The 18,413-nt window shown below is 45.1% G+C and overlaps 1 protein-coding gene across 3 annotated transcripts in view; it reads right to left on the bottom strand.

The window, feature by feature from the left end:
* The window catches only part of Prdm10 (PR/SET domain 10), a 100,750-nt gene that overhangs the window by 69,977 nt on the left and 12,360 nt on the right, over positions 1–18,413 (bottom strand). The window contains exon 1 of one of the 3 annotated variants that reach the window (XM_076575921.1): positions 3,870–4,111. The exons of the other annotated variants lie outside the window; for them this stretch is intronic. The gene's annotated coding sequence lies outside the window, so the exon portion shown is untranslated. Of the gene's footprint in view, positions 1–3,869; positions 4,112–18,413 lie in introns of those variants that run through there. 3 annotated transcript variants of the gene reach the window in all.

Raw genomic sequence — 18,413 nt, 5'->3', positions numbered from 1 at the left:
GAAGGGCCCCTCCCTGCAGCCTCCTGTGTTGGAATACTTGATCCCTAGCTGGCAGCGCTGTTTCAGGAGACTGTAGACCTTCAGAATGGGGGACCTAGCAAGAGGAAGTGGGTCATGGGGACCACAAGGTAAGGTTGTACAGCTTGGCCTTGTTTTCTGCCCGTTGTTTCTTGATCAGATGAGATACAAGCAAGCAGCTGCCATACACTACCCCACCATGGAGCCATCTGCACAATGCCTTTCCTGCCACGCTGTCCCTCCATAATACCTTTTATCCACTCAAACCACTCACACCAAAATGAATCCTTCCTGTTTTCTGTTACGTCTTTGAAGTCAGGTATTCCATCAAAAGTAAGTAGTCACAGTAGAAGCTCCTCCCAAACGCAAGCCTTTCCCAGGGCACCCAGCCCTGTGGGGGTGGCTAGAGGGAGCAGTTGGCTCAGAACTAATCACAAGGACAAGACATTGAAGATAAATAACTCAAATTCATGTCAGCTGGGATCCAAGGAGCTCACACTGATCAATTCAGTTCGGTAATTTAGTGCCCACACCAACCCAAAGAAGTCGTTTAAAACTCAGGTTCAGGAAACGTACAGCAGCAGACAGTAACAAGCCAGGCAGCCGGTGACAGCCTCGTGAGGAGGAAGCGCCACGTTCAAGTTGAGAACAAATACAGTGAACATAAAGAGCTTTTGTTCTGTTCACATTTGGAATGTGTGCTAAAGCTTTTACATTTAACTGATTCCTAGAACAAATCGCCTTACAATTCAGGAAAGACAACGCACTAAGCTTAATTCTAACTTGTGAAAGGAAACTGAAGCAGAAATGCAATGGACAAATAACAAAATGATGCACATTTCAGTACAAGTTCCCTATTCTGACCAGGAAATGCAAGGCTATTAGATCCTTCAAATAAAGTGCTGGCTAGTTTCATGTCAACTTGATATAAGCTAGCATCATTTTGGAAGAAGAAACCTCAATTGAGAAAATGCCTCCACCAGATTCTTTCTTTCTTTTTTTATTTTATGTGTATTGGTGTTTTGCCTGCATGTCTGTGTGAGGGTGTCAGATCTTGGAGTTACAGACAGTTGTTAGCTGTCATGTGGGTACTAGGAATTGAACCCGGGACCTCTGGAAGAGTAGTCAGTGTTCCTAACCACTGAACCATCTCTCCAGCCCCAGGGGTGCATTTTCTTGATTGATGATTGATGTGGGAGGACCCCTGGGCTGGTGGTCCTGTGTTGTATAAGAAAGCAGGCTGAGCAAGCCATGAGGGGCAAACCAATAAGCAGCGCTCTTCCATGGCCTCTGCTTTAGTTCCTGCCTCTAGTTCCTGCCCCGACTTCCCTAGATGATAGACTACAAGCTGTAAGATGAAATAAACCCTTTTCTCCCCAATTTTCCTTTAGTCATGGTATTTTATCACAGCAATAGAACCCTAACAAAGACAATATAGCCTCTCAGTTTTGAAAAGAATTGCAACAGATTGCTAGGACTGCTGTGGAACCATAGGAATGAATGAGCAGCAGTCACGTGTGTATGAAACAAATACCACTACCTTCCTGCCTAGTGAGGCTTCCCAGGAGCCTTGAGAGACCCTATGTCATCCGCTCATCACCTCAGTAGCTGAAAAGGTCTACTCTTGGTGTGACTTTGGAGAGATTATCACCTCTGGTGACCCAGAACCCTCAGGGCTCTCCATCCACACAGTATGGTGTCTATCTACCATACCACTCTGACTCCAACTAATGAGCTGCTGGAAACCCAGAAGTGGGGTGGGAGGAAATATAGCTAAAATAGTTTTCTAATTGCAGTAGGAAGTAAAATGTAGACAATTTAACTAGGCCATATATGCCTGAGAAGATGAAGGCTTTCATAAAGGGTTTTAGCAAATTTTTAAAAAAGGAAGAAAAAAGAGGATGGGGATATTGCTTCTCGGTAGGTAGAACACTTGCAGAGAGGGTCTGATCCCTGGTACTGCAGGGACAAGTGAGATTATGCCTCTGACTAACAAAACTGCTTATTTGCTTCTCTGGTGTTTTTTCAAGCCTTTATAGGCTTGGGATAGTTCTATATAAGCAGAGGTATAAAGGTAAGGAGTAGTATGCCCACAGCATTAAGGGACGCCGCACGTGTCTACCGAGGAGGGCACATGTAACAACTGGACAAATGTCAACAGTGCAGCAAAGAGCCAACGCTCCAGCTGTAAAAAACAACAAAACCACTTCAGAATAAAACGTATGCCATTGGTCAGGGTGGGTACTCAGAAAAGCATTCAGACACTGGTGAGTAAGCGAAGGCAGATCAATTTTTGAGTAAACAGCCTTTTGATTTATGACAGTGAGCAGTTTCAACTCCAAAACTGTTGTAGAATGTGCTGTGGGATGGTCTGTATGTTAAATTGCTCTGATTGGTCAATAAATAAAACACTGATTGGCCAGTGGCCAGGCAGGAAGTAGGTGGGACAAGGAGGGAGGAGAATTCTGGGAAGCGGAAGGCTGAGACAGAGAGACACTGCCAGACGCCGCCATGACCACCAGCATGTGAAGACGCCGGTAAGCCACCAGCCACGTGGCAAGGTATAGATTTATGGAAATGGATTAATTTAAGCTATAAGAACAGTTAGCAAGAAGCCTGCCACGGCCATACAGTTTGTAAGCAATATAAGTCTCTGTGTTTACTTGGTTGGGTCTGAGCGGCTGTGGAATGGCTGGTGACAGAGATTTGTCCTAACTGTGGGCAAGACAGGAAAACTCTAGCTACAAGAATGCCTCTTAAAGAAACGTTCCTCGGGGCTACCTGTTGCTCCTGCAGAGCTCCCACACCTACAAGTCAGCTCACAACTGCCTATAACTCCAGTTTTGGAGATGAGATACTCTCTGGTCTCCACGGGAACCTGAAAACATGTGGTGCACACAATGAGCTGCTGGAAACCCAGAAGTGGGGTGGGAGGAAGTATGGCTAAAATGTTTTTCTAATTGCAGTAAAAAAGTAAAATATAGACAATTTTAGCTAGGCCATATATGCCTGAAAAGATGAAGGCTTTCATAAAGGATTTCAGCAAATTAAAAAGAAAGAAAGAAAAAGAAGGTTGGCACACACATATACAAAATAAAAACTAAATACAGAGATTAAAATCTTTAAGGAGCCAGGCAGTGGTGGCACACACCTTTAATCCCAGCACTGGGGAGGCAGAGCCAGGTGGATCTCTGTAAGTTCGAGGCCAGCCTGGTCTACAGAGTGAGTTTCAGGACAGGCACCAAAATAACTACACAGAGAAACCCTGTCTCAGGAAAGAAAAAAAAAAGATCTTTAAGGAAGGAAAGAAGAGGAGAGAGGAAAGAAGGAAAACAGGAAGGAAGGAAGGAAGGAAGGAAGGGAGGGAGGGAGGGAGGGAGGGAGGGAGGAAGGAAGGAAGGAAGGAAGGAAGGAAGGAAGGAAGGAAGGAAGGAAGGAAGGAAAGAAGACCTGTCAGTTCACTGGAGAGATGACTCAGTGGTTAAGCGCACTTGCTGCTCTTGCAGAGGACCTGGGTTTGGCTCCCAGCATCCACATGGCAGCTCATAACCATCTATAATTGTAATTCCAGGAGATTTTACACTTTCTTTTGGCTTCTGCAGGCACTGCACACACATGGGTACATTTACATACATGCAGGCAAAACACGTATACACATAAAATAAAAATAATTCTTACAAGAAAAAAATGTTCTAGTTGATTTTCTGACCACCATCAAGAAAGATAGTATGGAACCACAGAGCTGAACTACTATTTAAGCATAAACAAACAACAAGACAGACTGGAAAGCAGAGAGGAGAGCAGGGCCAGACAAGGCTCAGGAGTGAGCCAGGGCAGCCACTCCTTCTCACCCATGAGTCCTCCGGGCCCTCCTCGCCAGGCCAGAGCTCCTTGCTTTCCCTGTGCACAAAAGGCTTCTAGGGCCATCGATTCAAGTTTTTCTTCTAAGAAAGGGTCTTTTTTCCAGTTAGAGTTAGAGCACTCCTTTCTTCGTGAGTCAAAGGGGGAAGCAGCGAATCTTTCCTGTTAGCACAGGGAATGTGGACTTTCCCCTTCTAGTTCAAATAAGAACTTTTCATGTACCAAAAACAAAGGTGACTCCTCCCATCCCATTTGATAGTCCGCTCAGGAGGCACTAGGGCTCCATCAAGTCCTTCAAAGGAATCCCTAACATTCACTCAAAGAAAAGAAAAACCCAGGTGATGAGACTTGTTGGGGGTCCGGGTCTGTCAACCCCACATGAAAATCCTTGAGAGTTCAAAAGGGCTCCATGTGAGTTCTAAGGAAGGACAAACCTTGATGTCTGTCTTTGCCGTTTCACAAAGGATGGCTGCTTGCCTGATAAAACACAATTTCAGAGAGAAATCTGTCAGCGGGCCTCTATTCTGTTCTCAGGAGCTACTAGGTAGAGCCTCCCAGCAGCAGAGTGTTGTGTTGCCGCAGTAGAGCAGGCAAACCAGAGCATCTGAGCTGGGACGAATTCACAAAGTAAGTGCGACCAGCTGGTGAGCACCCTCTCACCGGGAACCCACTGTCCTCTCTCTGGCAGACTCCAGAGGCACGGTACCTCCCAGGTTGAGCTGTTTTATGGCCAGTCTGCGGTCGGGATGGGTCCACCTGAGGGCCAGCCCTTCCAGTGTAGGAGGGGCCATTTCACAGTGTATTTGAGGGACCTTGGACCTCAGCTTCTGTGTGTCCAGTGGCATGAGACCACCATACATCCCATTCCTCTGTTCACCTGTGTTCAGACTTCCTGCTGTGTCCCTAGCTCTGGAATGTCGGCCCCTGTACTGACTGCATTAGTGACTCCTTCCTCTCGAACTGCTGACTTCCCCAGCCTGGTGACATTACCTGAAGCTCTGAAGGCTTCTCTGCCTCTCAGCAGCTACCAACAAACTCCCTAGCCCCACAGGGAGGAGGCAGGTGCCAGAAGCTGGGCTTGTTTTCCTAAAGATCCCCTCTCCAGGAGCTGGCGTGGACTGGGCTACTCTTGCAGGAAACTGTGATTTCAAATGTTTTCTCTGTGGTCAACACTCCTGTTACCTTATGACTGACTGTGTTTATCAGAAACTTGAACTTACCAACGCCAGTACAGGTTGTCCCAGACAAGAGTGACACTGCTTTAGGGCCTATCTGTGACATAACAAAATAATCTCATAACCAAGATACAACTGGGATCCTGGAATATTCTTCTCTTGATAAAGAAAAGGAGCAAAAAAGCACCAAGGAAGCCTTACAACAGAAGTGGTGTCCGAAATGCCCTACTTTTACATATCCTAACTTTGAAATCGAATGACAGTTTTCCATGTGCATAATTTTTCACATAGCAAGGAGAGAAAATATTTAAAAAGCATATATCTAATAAAAATTTATATAGAGAATAAAAAATTAAATAATAAAGCTGGGTGTTGGTGGTGCATGCCTTTGATCCCAGCAGAGGCAGGAAGATCTCCAAGTTCAGGGACAGCCTGGTCTATCGAGCAAGTTCCAGGACAGCCAGAATTGTTATACAGAGAAACCCTGTCTTGGGGGGGAAAAAAAAGGAGGAGGAGGAGCTGGAGGAGGAGGAGGAAGAGCTGGAGGAGAAAGAGGAGGAGCAGGAGGGGGGGGGGGGAGGAGCTGGAGGAGGACAGGACTGGACATGTGGCTCAGCAGTTAAGAGCACATACTGCTTTTGTAAAGGCCTGAGTTCAGTTCCCAGCACCTACATCAAGTGGCTCACAACTGCCTGAAACTCTACTCCAGGAGTATCCAAAGCATCAAATCTGGACAGTGACTCACATACACAGACATACACATAACTAAAAAACAGTTAAATAATTAAGACAGAATAACAAAGGATCTAAGTAAACATTTTTCTCAGTTACAAATAGGCAATAACATACAAAAAGATGTTTAAGAGCTGAGGGCATAGCTCAGTGGTACAGCAGGAGCTTATATGTACAAAGCCCTACCTTCAGTCTTCAACACAAATACACGTACACACAGTATCTCAAGGGGAATAAACACACAAAATCCCCAAAGGGAATAATGTGATATGAGATGTTATGTAGCTGAACCTCTGAAAACGCAGTAAGTAGTGTGTGATAGGTCCATGCCTATAATCCTAACACTCAGGAGGGTGAGGCATACAAACTGAAAGTTCAAGGCCAGCCTATACATACACATACACTATACATATACAGAGAGAAACTGTCTTAAAACAAATAATAAAAAGAAACGGAGGAGGAAAGAAAAAAAAAACTATGATAAGTGAACAAAGCCAGTCACAAAAGACCACTTATTGTATCTTTCAAGTCCAGAACTGGTAAGTCTATACCGACAAAACGTAGATTATTGACTCTACAGGCAGGACTGGGAGGGAGCTAAGGGGTACACGTTTCTTTGAGGTGATGAAAATGTTCTAAAACTGAACATGTATGTGGATGTATTTTTAGACAAAATACTGAATTAGAAAAAAAATCCAATAGACTTGTTTTACATAAAAAGTAAAAGTATCCCTCTCCCATCTCTACATAAGGCCACTGTTGATAGTCTCTTGTGAGCCCTGTCCTGTTACACAAACTCAACACACAGAAACCAGCTGAGTCTATAAGCACATGCTTAAGTAGAGCCAGACAGCATGAGTCACACTGGATATGCTGTGGGCACCTCTGAAGATACCTAAAGTATTTGTAGTAAATACCACTTTTAACATGGCAGATGTGGCCAAAACTTACTCAACTATTTACCTACTGCAGGACTTTCTTTGGTGGTGGTGATTCCAGGGTAAACCCGAATGCTAGGCAAGCACACTGCCACTGAACAACATCCTACTCAATGTTTTCATTTTTACCCTTATTTAAAATGTGTATGTATGATCGGCTGTGGTGCAGAAAAACCATCCATCCATTCAAACATAAGGAATGTCTTAGTAGAAGGAAAAGTATTGGCACAAGACACTCAAGACCAAGCTCTCAGCACAAAGGAGATTTATCTGCCCTGAGGGACAGAGGGCAGGGAATAAGAGACAAAGACAGGAGAAAGAGGATGAGGGAGAAGGGGAAGGGAGCAAGGGAGAGGGGCAGGGGTATCTGTCCCAGAGCAGAACAAAAGACTGCCTCTGGATAGAGGGGAGACAGATGTGGCACATAGGAAAATGGCAGTTTACGAAGGTACAAGGGGAAACCCTGTGTTAGGATGAGGTGTTTAATTTTAATTGGGCATGTTAATTAGGTGGGCCAAAGGAGGCTTTTGATTGCTGGACTTCAATACTTGGATAGCTGGACCTTGGTAGTCAGCCTAGGGAGAGGAAGTGTCCAAATAAGGAAATAGGTCTTAGTGGCTAGCTTTAGGAATGTAATGATTTTTACCAAGGCAGGGGGAATCAGGAAGAAGGGCAAGGCCTGCCAGGGCCATGCTCCAGCTGGCCAGAGTCCTTCACTTAGGAGCTGGGCAGCTTACTCAAATGACAGGGGAGCATTTCTAGAACCCAGGAGTTTGTGGCCACCTTAAACAGTGTAGGGAAACCTTGCTGAATTAAAAAATATTCAAAATAAAGCCAGGTATGGTTGCATATGCCTTTGGTCCCAGCACTTGGGAGGCAGGGGCAGGTGGATCTCTGTGAGTTTAAGACCAACCAGTCTGGTCTAAAAGTAAATAAAATAAAAATAAAAATAACTTAGCCACATACATGTTTATTGTTCATGTGTACAGGTGTTCAGGTGTTGGTTCGTGTGTGTGTGTGTGTGTGTGTGTGTGTGTGTGTGTGTGTGTGTGTGTGTCTGTGTGTCTGTGTGTGTGTGCAGGCCAGAGGTCAAAGCTGGGTATTTTTCCTCATTGCTCTCCACCTTATTATTTTGAAGCAGGGTCTCTCACTGAACCTGGAGCTCATTAACTCAACTAGACTAATTGGCCAGGAGGCCTCCAGGACCCTCCTGCCCCGACCACTACAGTGCTTGTATTACAGGCATGCTTTTATGGGGGTACTAGGGATCAAACTCAGGTTACTTATGCAGCAAGTAACTTACTGACTAGGCTGTTGTAATTTTAAAACGGCGGGAAGGAGTCACACATACAACAGGGCCCAAATGGGAGGTTTATTGAGGGAGGGGAGAGAAGGGGCAGAGAAGGGGGCAGAGCAAAGGAAGAGAAAGGAGCCAGGAGGTGGGCAAGGCCCAGCCTTTTGTAAGGAAACAGCAGATGCACACAGGGGTGGGGGGTGCTCTTCGTGGCTGCAGCTGAGGTATATCCTGTCAGGACCCTGAGGGTGGGCCAGTACAGATGCCTGAATGCTAACATAGACCATCTGCCCAACTCTACTTTACTTTATTTATTTTTAGCAGGGATAGGCTTGGACCCAGGGTCTGGTGCCAGTGTTCCCAGTGAGCTATGGCCCTAGCTCCACAGTGACTATTATTTAACTTCTTTCCAGCTTTAGATGCTTTCTGAACCTTTTCCTTTTTTGTCTGTTTTTGGTTCTGGAAACAGGTCTCACCATGTAGTCCAGGCTCCCGCTTCCACCTCCTGAGTGCTAGGATTATAGGTTCCTGACACCATGACCAGTTCTGAATTCTTTTCAATAGCATTCAGTCTGGTTGGTTTGTTTGTTTGTTTCTTGGGGGTTTTGTTTGTTATACAGCCCAAGCTGACCTCAAACTCAGTGTGTAGCAGAGGATGACCCTGAATTCCTGATCTTCCTGCCTCTATCCCCTAAGTGCTGGGATTACAGGCATATATCAGCATGCCTGGCTGAAGCCTGTGTTTTTATAATCAAAAGTTATTTTCATTATCATAAAATATAAAATTTTAGTTGTTTATCATCATTGATCTAATCTTTATAGAGTTACTCAGTGTCCACTGATAATGACGGTAGCTTAGGAAGGACTAGACACAGTGACAGCTAAAACTGAGCAGACCTTTGTTTCTACACAATTGATGCTGGCACTACACTGTAAACAGTCCTGCAGCAGCCGAAACACTGCAGCAATCAAACACTTTTACTGCATTAAATTTCCAAGTCCAATGTTATAGAGCCCTCTTGGAAACTCCCATCAGCTTCATGCCTTAGCCATTCAAGAGGAAACCCTCTATGGGTAGTGCCTGGTCTCACTTTGGTTTTGGTACTGGAGATCAAAATCTGCCTCAGCAAGGCTAAGCATTCACTCTACACCTAAGCCTGGCCCCAAGGCCCTGGTCTCACTTTCCATGAAGCGAGAGTGATCTGCGATGTACACTAGAAGCTGGATGAAGCCTGGTCCACCTTTGTATCCTGTTCCGGCTCTCACTCGGTCTGCTGTCTTCCTCTATCACTTACCACTTTATCTGATTTTTTGAGACAGGGTCTCCTTCACTGAACCTGGAGCTCAAGGACTGGCTAGACAGGCTGGCCAGTGACATCTAGGGATCCACCTGTCTCTGCTCTCTCCAGGGTTACAGGCACATGCTGCTGTTCTGAACTTAGGTCCTCACACACTTTATCTATTGCCCCATCTTCTCAACCCCCAAGCTCTCACTCCTAAAATGGACCATTTCTTTTCTTCTTTTTGCTCAAAGTTGCTCCCACCTCAACTCCCAATTGATGAGCCTGTCTCACATGTCACTGGGAAACAGGTCCCTTTGGGGTTTACCCACACTCACTAACCCTTCCAGTGACAACACAGGAAACACCCCCAGTCAAACCAAACACTAGCCACGAGCCCAGGTGGCTGCAGAGCCAGCCTTCTTGGGCCCTGCCGGAGCTCTTCCTTGTCTCTCCTGCAGTGTTACTTCCTTCCCCATGGGAACACCAGCAAATATGCACTAGAGTCTCCTATTTGTATTGAATATACAAGCCAGGCCTTATGGTGCAGGCCTCCACTCCCAGCATTCAGTAGGACGGACGGACGGACACGGGGACACACACACACACACACACACACCTGGGGTTTGGGGATGAGGGCTGGGTTTTAGGTCAGTGATAAAGCCTTTGCCCAGCATGCATGAGGTCCTTGGTCTGATCTGATCCTAAGTACTTGAAAAACAAGTTTGAAGATTTCTAGGCATACACTGTATTCTGATAAAATGTTTACAATGAACAGTTTCCCATGGACCCTGTTTCCTACCCAACTACCTGTGTCTCTGTTCACTCCTTCTCACATGTACTGAAAAAAGATACGTGTCGTTCATCTCCATCACCTCATTTGAGAATATACTTTTTAAAAATTTATTTATTTTAATTTCATGCTTATTGGTGCTTTACCTCAATGTATATCTGTGTGAGGATGTCAGATCCTCTGGAACTGGAGCCACAGAGAGCTGTGAGCTGCCATGTGTGTGCTGGGAATTGAACCAGAGTCTTCTGGAAGAGCAGCCATTGCTCTTAACCACCGAGCCATCTTTCTAGCCCCAAGAATATACTTAAAACAAAAAAGTATATCCCAAACTGGCTTGGAACTCACTAGGTAGCCAAGAATGACCTTGATCTGATCATCATGCCTCTGTTTCCTAAGTGCTAACACACAGGCATGCACCACCACAAGTGGTTTATGTGGTCCTTGTTTGTTGCACGCAGAGTCGTGTGCATGCAAGGCAAACACTTTACCAACAGAAAATACATCCCTAGCCGAAATACACTTTTTCAAATGTATGTGCCAAAGGCAAGACTTACTCCACACTTCTCATCCCACTGGGCCTTTCAATGGCATTGACAACTTCCTTGAAACTCTGTCCTGATTGCGTTCCTCTGGCCTTCCTCCTATGTCCAGAACATCTGCTTCACACCCCCTCTGCGGGCTGGAGCTCCGGCAGCTGTGTTGCGCAGGTCCCTCCTCCCCTGTAGCTTTATACCCCAGGCTCATCTGCCCCTAGGACAAGGGCAACAGTTGTCTCTGCCTGGATGCTCTGGGACAATATTATGGGAAATCTAACTATTTTTCATCATCCAGCTGCCAAAGTCACTGCTACCTCCTTGGGTGGCCATTTTGCACATCCTCTCTCACCTGCCTCTCCTTTAACACTCTGTTAGGCATTACCATCAATTAGAAGGACTGGGGATCTGGGGGTGTGGCTCAGTGAGAGCACTTACCTACCCTGTATGAGGTTCTGTGTCCTATCCCTAGCACTACAGGAAAAGAAAAAAGGCAGGAAGCCAAGCATGGTGGAGCACTCCTTTATTCTCAGCACTCAGGAGGCAGAGGCAGCAGATCTCTGTGAGTTTGAGGCCAGCCTGGTCTACATTTGTTGAATCCCAGGACTACATAGAGAGACCCCGTCTCAAAAAAACTAAAACAAACAGAAACAAAAAGTCCACTTAGGATGAATTCTCATCGACTAAAAATCGACTATCAGGCAGGGCGCAGTAGTGTATGCCTTTAATCCCAGCACTCTGAGAGGTAGAGGCAGAAGGATCTCTGTGAATTCAAGGCCAGCCTGGTCTACAGAGTGAGTTCCAGGACCAGCAGGGATACACAGAGAAACCCTGTCTCAAAACAAAACAAAATCTGTTATAATTAAAAACGACCTACAACTGCTACCACAGTGAAGAAATTATGTGTGTGTACAGCATCAAAATTTATACTGAGCTTGAATGAACCAGAAAGGGGGAAAACACTACCAGGGAAAAAGCAGAGTACAGTGACTCTTTCTGCAAGTGAGAATATTCTGAGAGGATCTGAATTCTTGCTGTCTAGACAACTGAAGATACAGAGTTCAGCTGCTCTTAAGTTATGAAAAATTAAACTCAACATCAGTTCTTGTGAATGCAAAGAATAAGTTGGAAGCCAAATATGGGGAAGGAATTAAGAAGTGTGACTCTCTACTCCACGGCCTGTCCCTGGTGACTGTCAGCTTCTGAGTGTTTCCACACCCACAACCCACCACACTCTCAGAACAGTGCTGCCGGGTCTGCTCCAACATCCCACGCCCTGAGAGGAGGCTCTGCACCCAGTGGTTCAAGCAGGCTGCAGGGGGCATGGGCAAGTCCATGGTGGTGACTCTGGGGCTACAGTGCAGATCTACCTCCTCTTCATCAAAGCTTCCAACTGCTTAGTGAACAGGGAAGGCCAGAGACCCAGGATGACAAGCAGTCTGTCCTTGTGGAGCTGTAAATTCCTAAGTAATTCCTGGCGCCTGAACAAGCCCTTCCAGCAGCCTGCCACTGACCAAACTGGTTCTTCCTTCAGCTTTATCTCTGCTCACACCTTCGCTGGAGGAGGCACCAGGTGAGTTAAGTCACTCCAACTTAACCTCTCCTGTACAAATGATACCAGCAGTTATCCCTGCCGTAGAAAGGTGAAACTAGGAAGCAAGTCAAAGAGGGCTATGCTGGGGCTCAGTGCTGGGGCACAGCATGCATGAAGGTTCAAGTCCTAGTACCAAAAAATAAGAAGTATGGAATTCTGTAAATGAAAACTCCAGAAAGTACTAAATGCCATAACTCATACACCAGAACCATCAAAAATGCCCCTTGTCATCAATGTGGTTGTTAATAAAATTGCCCACAGACCCTAATAATTCATGTTCATCCTAGAATTAAAAGGAATGAGAATAGTCATAAGAAAAAAACATACCACAGATTCTTCCTGCTCTTGCATAAGCAAGGTATCCTTGAAATTCAAAGCACACAGTACAAACTATGAACTCCCAACTAAACATAAAGGTTTGTCCAGTCAGAAAAACAGCAAAACAAAGGGCTGGGGATTTCGTTCAGTGGAAGAGCACTTGCCCAGCGTGTATGAGGTCCTGGCTTTGATTCCCCAGAATAAAAAATAATAATAATAATTGAAAATAGGTTTGGGGACTTCATTTCGGTAAAATAGTGATACACTGCATCATCTAGTGAGGCCCCAGTCTAACGCCAGGCCATGGTGTGCATTACACAGCAGTGATTCTGTTCATGACCTTCTCGTTCCTGTCACCCTCACTTCAGCAGGAGATCTTCATTTTCTCAGTTTAGTCTAGATTTGATAGAGTAAGATAAGAACAAATGGTGAGACTATAGAGAAACCAGGACCTTCATTTGCTCTTGGTGATATAAAATACTGTAGGCACTTTGGTAAAGAGTCTGGCAATCGATCAAGAGTTTAAACAGTTACCAGATGATGCACTGGTTCCTTATGAAGATATAATAAACCCTAGTGGAGTAACGTATTTCCCCAAAGAACGTGTACATAAATATTCATAATGTTATTCATAAGAGCTAAAAACTGGAAACAATCCAAATACCCATCAACTAATAACAGGATGCATAAAATGTAGAATATCTATATACATACCCATAAAAAGGAATGAAGAATTGGGAGGTTAAGGCAGAAGGCCAGCAACTTTGAGACCAGCCAGGACTTCACAGACAGCCCATATCTCAAAAAAACAGCTACCCATGCTCCTACAGCAGCCTAATTAAAGTGCTGGGGGGGGGGGGTTGCCAAAACTGAAAAAAGGAAGGAAGGGAGGAGAGAGGGAGGGAGGAGAAAGGAAGGAGAGAGGGAGGGAGGGAGGGAGGGAGGGAGGGAGGGAGGGAGGGAGGGAGGGAGGGAGGGAGGCATGACAACGGAAGGAAGACTGACTGGGAACAGGAAGATCAGTAGGAGGGGGACAAGAAAGGATCAGGGGTAAATACGTTCAGAATATGTTATATACATGTATGTAGCAAACATAATGAGATGCAGTATTAAGTATAACTAACATGTATTCATTAGAAAACAAAAAAAGGATGAAGCACTCATGCAAGAATGGTGATGGGACAATGGATGAAGCCTGGCAGTGCTATACTATGTGAAAGAGGTAGTTAACAAGGAAACATGTAACAGATGTAACATGTTCCATGACTCCACTGACACAAACCTGCAGAACAGGGAAATCACAGACACACAAAATAGAGACCAGGTGCTGAGGGCTTGGGAGACCATGAGAGAATGAATGGTGCCAGATAAGGGATACAGATGGGGGGGGGACAGAGGGGGGGGGTAGGAGAATGTTATAAAACTGGTTGTGGTCAGGGTTGCACAATATGAGGATTTGAAAGTCATTAAGTTGTACAGTTTAAATAAGTGGATTGTACAGTACATGAATTATATCTCAAAAAAGCTTTATTTAAGTGTTGTAGATGGAACTTCGGGCTGAGTGCACACTAGGCAAGAGCTATACCATGAGCTCGACTCCAGTCCAAAGCACTTTTTGTTTTGTTTTCCTGAGACAGGGTCTCACTTTGTACATAGCCCAAGCTAGTCTGAAACTTAGGCAAGACTCCAACCTCGGCCTCTTGCATGCTGGAATTACAGGTATGAGCCACCATGTCCAGTTCCAGGGTCTTTTTATGATTAAAAAGATGGAAGTTTAGCCAATATAAACTTTTACAAACAGAAAGTGTAACTTTTGCTACCAGAGTAAACAAGGGGGCATTTCTGGTGGGTTTCTTGAGAATTCCAGGACGGAAAACAAAACAACAAAACCCTGAGGAAATGCTTGGGAACCAGTAAAGATGAGGGAAAGGGACAAAACAAACGCCCAGAGCTGGGGAGATGACTCAGGGGGGAACAGCTCTTGCTATGCAGGACAAAGATTAAATCCCTGGAGCTCAGATGATGTCCAGAGCAGGCCTCTTATTCCAGCGCTCCTTCGAGATTCAAGGAGAATCCACCCGCAGGCACTCAGGGGCCAACCAGCCTGCTGTGTTCAGGATCAGTCACGGCAGAAGTCGAGGCCTGATACCTGAGGCTGTCCTCTGGTCACACACATGTGCATGTTTGCACTCACACACGCACAGATTTTTTTTCAATTTTTTTATTTTTTTAAGCATCAAATGGGCTGGAGAGACAGCTCGATGATTAAGAGCACTCCATGATTAACCTGGGTTCAGGTCCCAGCTCCAACATGGCAGCTGACAACTGTCTGTACTCTGTCACCTCGCTCTGCAGGCCCAGGCAGCACATGGTGTACAGATATACATTCAGGTAAAACACTCATATACATAAAATAAAATAAAGCCGGGCAGTGCCTGGCGGCGCACGCCTTTAATCCCAGCACTCAGGAGGCAGAGCCAGGCGCATCTCCATGAGTTCGAGGCCAGCCTGGGCTACCAAGTGAGTTCCAGGAAAGGCACAAAGCTATACAGAGAGACCCTGTCTTGAAAATGCAAAATAAATAAGTCTAAAGAAAAAAGAAAAAAAAACATCAGAGGTGAAAATTGTGTGTGTGTGTGTGTGTGTGTGTGTGTGTGTGTGTGTGTGTGTTTTGTTTTGTTTTGTTTTGTTTTTTAATGGAAAGGTAAAAATTTTAAACTCCATTCAGTTGGTCTACCTACAGTTCCAAGGTTCATGAACCAGTTTTTCTGGTTTCAAACAGGAGGCAGGTGAAAGGCAAATTCCAAGGTCTGGCCCTTGAAGAATCTCTCGCAATCAGTTGCACAGAGAGGAAAAAGCAGAGGAATCTTTGAAACTCTCCAGGTGATCCTTGTGGAAGAAGCCGGATCTAGTTGCTGCACAGCCGGGAAAGAAAACTGCACAATCACTCTAGAAGCAACCTGAGGGCTGATTACAATGAGGCCTCCCGTAATCGTGGGGCAAAGAGCTCAAAATTCTTAGCCATTTAATGATGCGAATCAATATTCTTACACAAACTTCCAAAGGCCAAAGCTCCCACCTCAAAAGAGGAAACAAAAAAGAAAAGAAAGAAACCTGGGCTGTCGACAACACTCAGAGGGTAGAGAAAGGCACTTAACACCAAACCTACCACCTGAGTTCAATCCCCAATCACCACTGGTGGAACAGAACCTGCTCCCAAAAGTTGTCCTTTGGCCTGAGCATGTGCACGTGTACGGACACATACACATACACTTAAAACCTCTTTTGTTGCTAAACAATAACTTAACAAGAACGTTTACATCTTCCTTCAAAGAATGCAACTCATCGGATTCTCTAATCTAACTGAGGGTCTTTATGTCTTAGAATCCTGGAGGAAGTAGGGGTGAACTCTCTTTACTAACCAGGTTGCTTTCTGGGGATTTCCTTTGCAGCTTCCCCTTACTACATGGAAACAAGCAAATCGGTACCAGACACCTCTGACACCTGAAGTGAACTTTGAATGTAAATATGGACTCACGGAAGTAATTGAAGACTGAGAACTGGCTGCAAATGACTCCCTGACCAGTATTGGGCCACCCTGTTATCCACTACAAACAGAAGATTCACAAAGCTCTCAGCGCTCACCCTGGAGCCCCCTCAGGAACAGCAGCATCACAGAAGACAACTCCAGGAGATCGATGCCACCCGTGGTGAGGTGTGCCTCTGCACGGATCGATATGTGCCTGCTTGTCTCCAACTCCTTAGTTAAAGCAGCAGTCACAGTAGCTAAGTAGGAATCTTGTAAGCGGGTCTTCTGCAGCCTCAAAAGCTGCAGGTAACTATGGCTCAAATATAACAAATCCAACCCCAAAGATAAAATCCTAGAAGTATTGACAGAGGCGCAGTCTGAAGTAGTAAACTGTTTCCTTACTAAGTTCACTCCAACTTAACCCCTGGGGAAAAAAGTCTTGTTCAGAGACTGAACCATTATTCTGACTCAGGACTAAAAAGCTAACTGATACTGGTTTGAAGGCCTCCCTTACAGCTAACTCACAGCCCATGTAGACAGGCTAATGAGGGCCTCACCTGTTTCTCACTTCCACACTTTCATTCCTTGACACAGTTACAAGTGAAATGGGTAAAATAAGTATTTTATTAACAAAGTGATCAATCCAGCTAGATGACATATTGAGGCACTTACTTGTTTTTAAAAACTGTATCTTAGTTAAGGACATAGCTCAGTGGTACACTTGCCTAGAATGCATAAGGCCCTGTATTCTCCCTCTAGCACAGCAAAAAAGAACAAAACCAAAACTCCACAGCCGGGCAGGGTGGTGAATGCCATTAATCCCAGCACTCGGGAGGCAGAGGCAGGAGGATCTCTGATCTCTGATCTGTGGAGCTCCAGGAGAGCCGGGGCTACACAGAGGAACCGCATCTCAAAAACAAAACAAAACAAAAAATCTTTATCTTGGGTAGGGAGACGATGGCTCAGCCAGAGAAGCACTCATCAGCTGAGCACGAGAACCTGAGTTTGGATGCCTAAAACCTACATGAAAGGCCAGGTGTGCTAACACACACACACACACACACACACACACACACACACACACACAGACACACACACACACACACCTGTAATCCTAGCACTGGGGAGGCAGACAGACAGGGTCAAGGGAACTTGTTGGCTAGTTCCCTCCAGGGACCTCCAGGATCAGCAGGAGACCCTGACTCAAAAAATAAGGTGCAAAATGAGAAACACGTAATGTTCACCTCTGACCCTCACATACGTGCACACACACAATGCACTCATAGAAAACCTCCTTCTCACCAGCATATAATTAAGGTCTCTAATAAACTTCCATCTCCTCCTTTTTTTTTTTTTTAAGATTTATTTATTTATTATGTACACAGAAGAGGGTGCCAGATCTCATTACAGATGGTTGTGAGCCACCGGGTGGGTGCTGGGAATTGAACTCAGGACCTCGGGAAGAGCAGTCAGTGCTCTTAACCTCTGAGTCATCTCTCCAGCCCCCATCTCCTCCTTCTTAATAAAACTCCTACGGTAGTCTCTGGTCTGGTATTCAGATATGCAAGCCAGGACCCACTCACACCCTTCAATGGTGTCATTTTGCAGCTCAACTGTCCTGGAACTCCAGAGCATCCTGCCTCAGCCTCCAGAGGTCTGGCCTAACAGGAGTGCACTTGCAACCCCTGGCTGTCACCGGGACATTTCTTAAAGTGCTTTCTCAGAAGGCAGTAGTGGGAAAATAACAGACTTGAAAGCAAGCAAGGTTTCCTTATCTGGACAACTGAAATAATACCTTGTCTTTCCCAGCTCACAATGTCATTGTTAACATAAAAGGCGATATGATGTATACAATGACAGTATATGGTGTATAGTGCAACTGTCTGTTAGTTCTGTTAAATTTAAACTGTGGCTACCACAGGATATTAAATCATAAAACTGACTTATCCAGAAAAGTCTTACTTCATTATTAAACAACTGACTTGGAAATAAATATCTCTTTACTATAGGCATGAGTTTTCTCTTTCCTGATCCATTTACAAGATGTTTAACTTCAAAATGATAGAATTTCTAAATGATGTGATGAGGTTTTTCTTGTTGTTTTTTTTTTTTTTGTTTGTTTGTTTGTTTTTAAGACAGGGTCTCACTAGTAGCCTTGGTCTGGTATTTGCTGTGTGTTCTAGGCTGCCTTGAACTCACAGAGATTCCCCTGCTTCTGCCTCCCAAGTGCTAGGACTAAAGGCATGAGCCACCACTGCCTAGCTAGTTCACATTTTTTTTTTCCCTGCATGAAGAGGCATTTAGAAATCAGCTCAGAGACACTGAAATGACTCAAAAGCACTTGGCAG

Source organism: Peromyscus maniculatus, chromosome 7, assembly GCF_049852395.1.
Source record: "Peromyscus maniculatus bairdii isolate BWxNUB_F1_BW_parent chromosome 7, HU_Pman_BW_mat_3.1, whole genome shotgun sequence".
Taxonomy (NCBI): domain Eukaryota; kingdom Metazoa; phylum Chordata; class Mammalia; order Rodentia; family Cricetidae; genus Peromyscus; species Peromyscus maniculatus.
The sequence above is the reverse complement of the archived record's forward strand: the minus strand, read 5'-3'. Positions and strand labels throughout refer to the sequence as shown.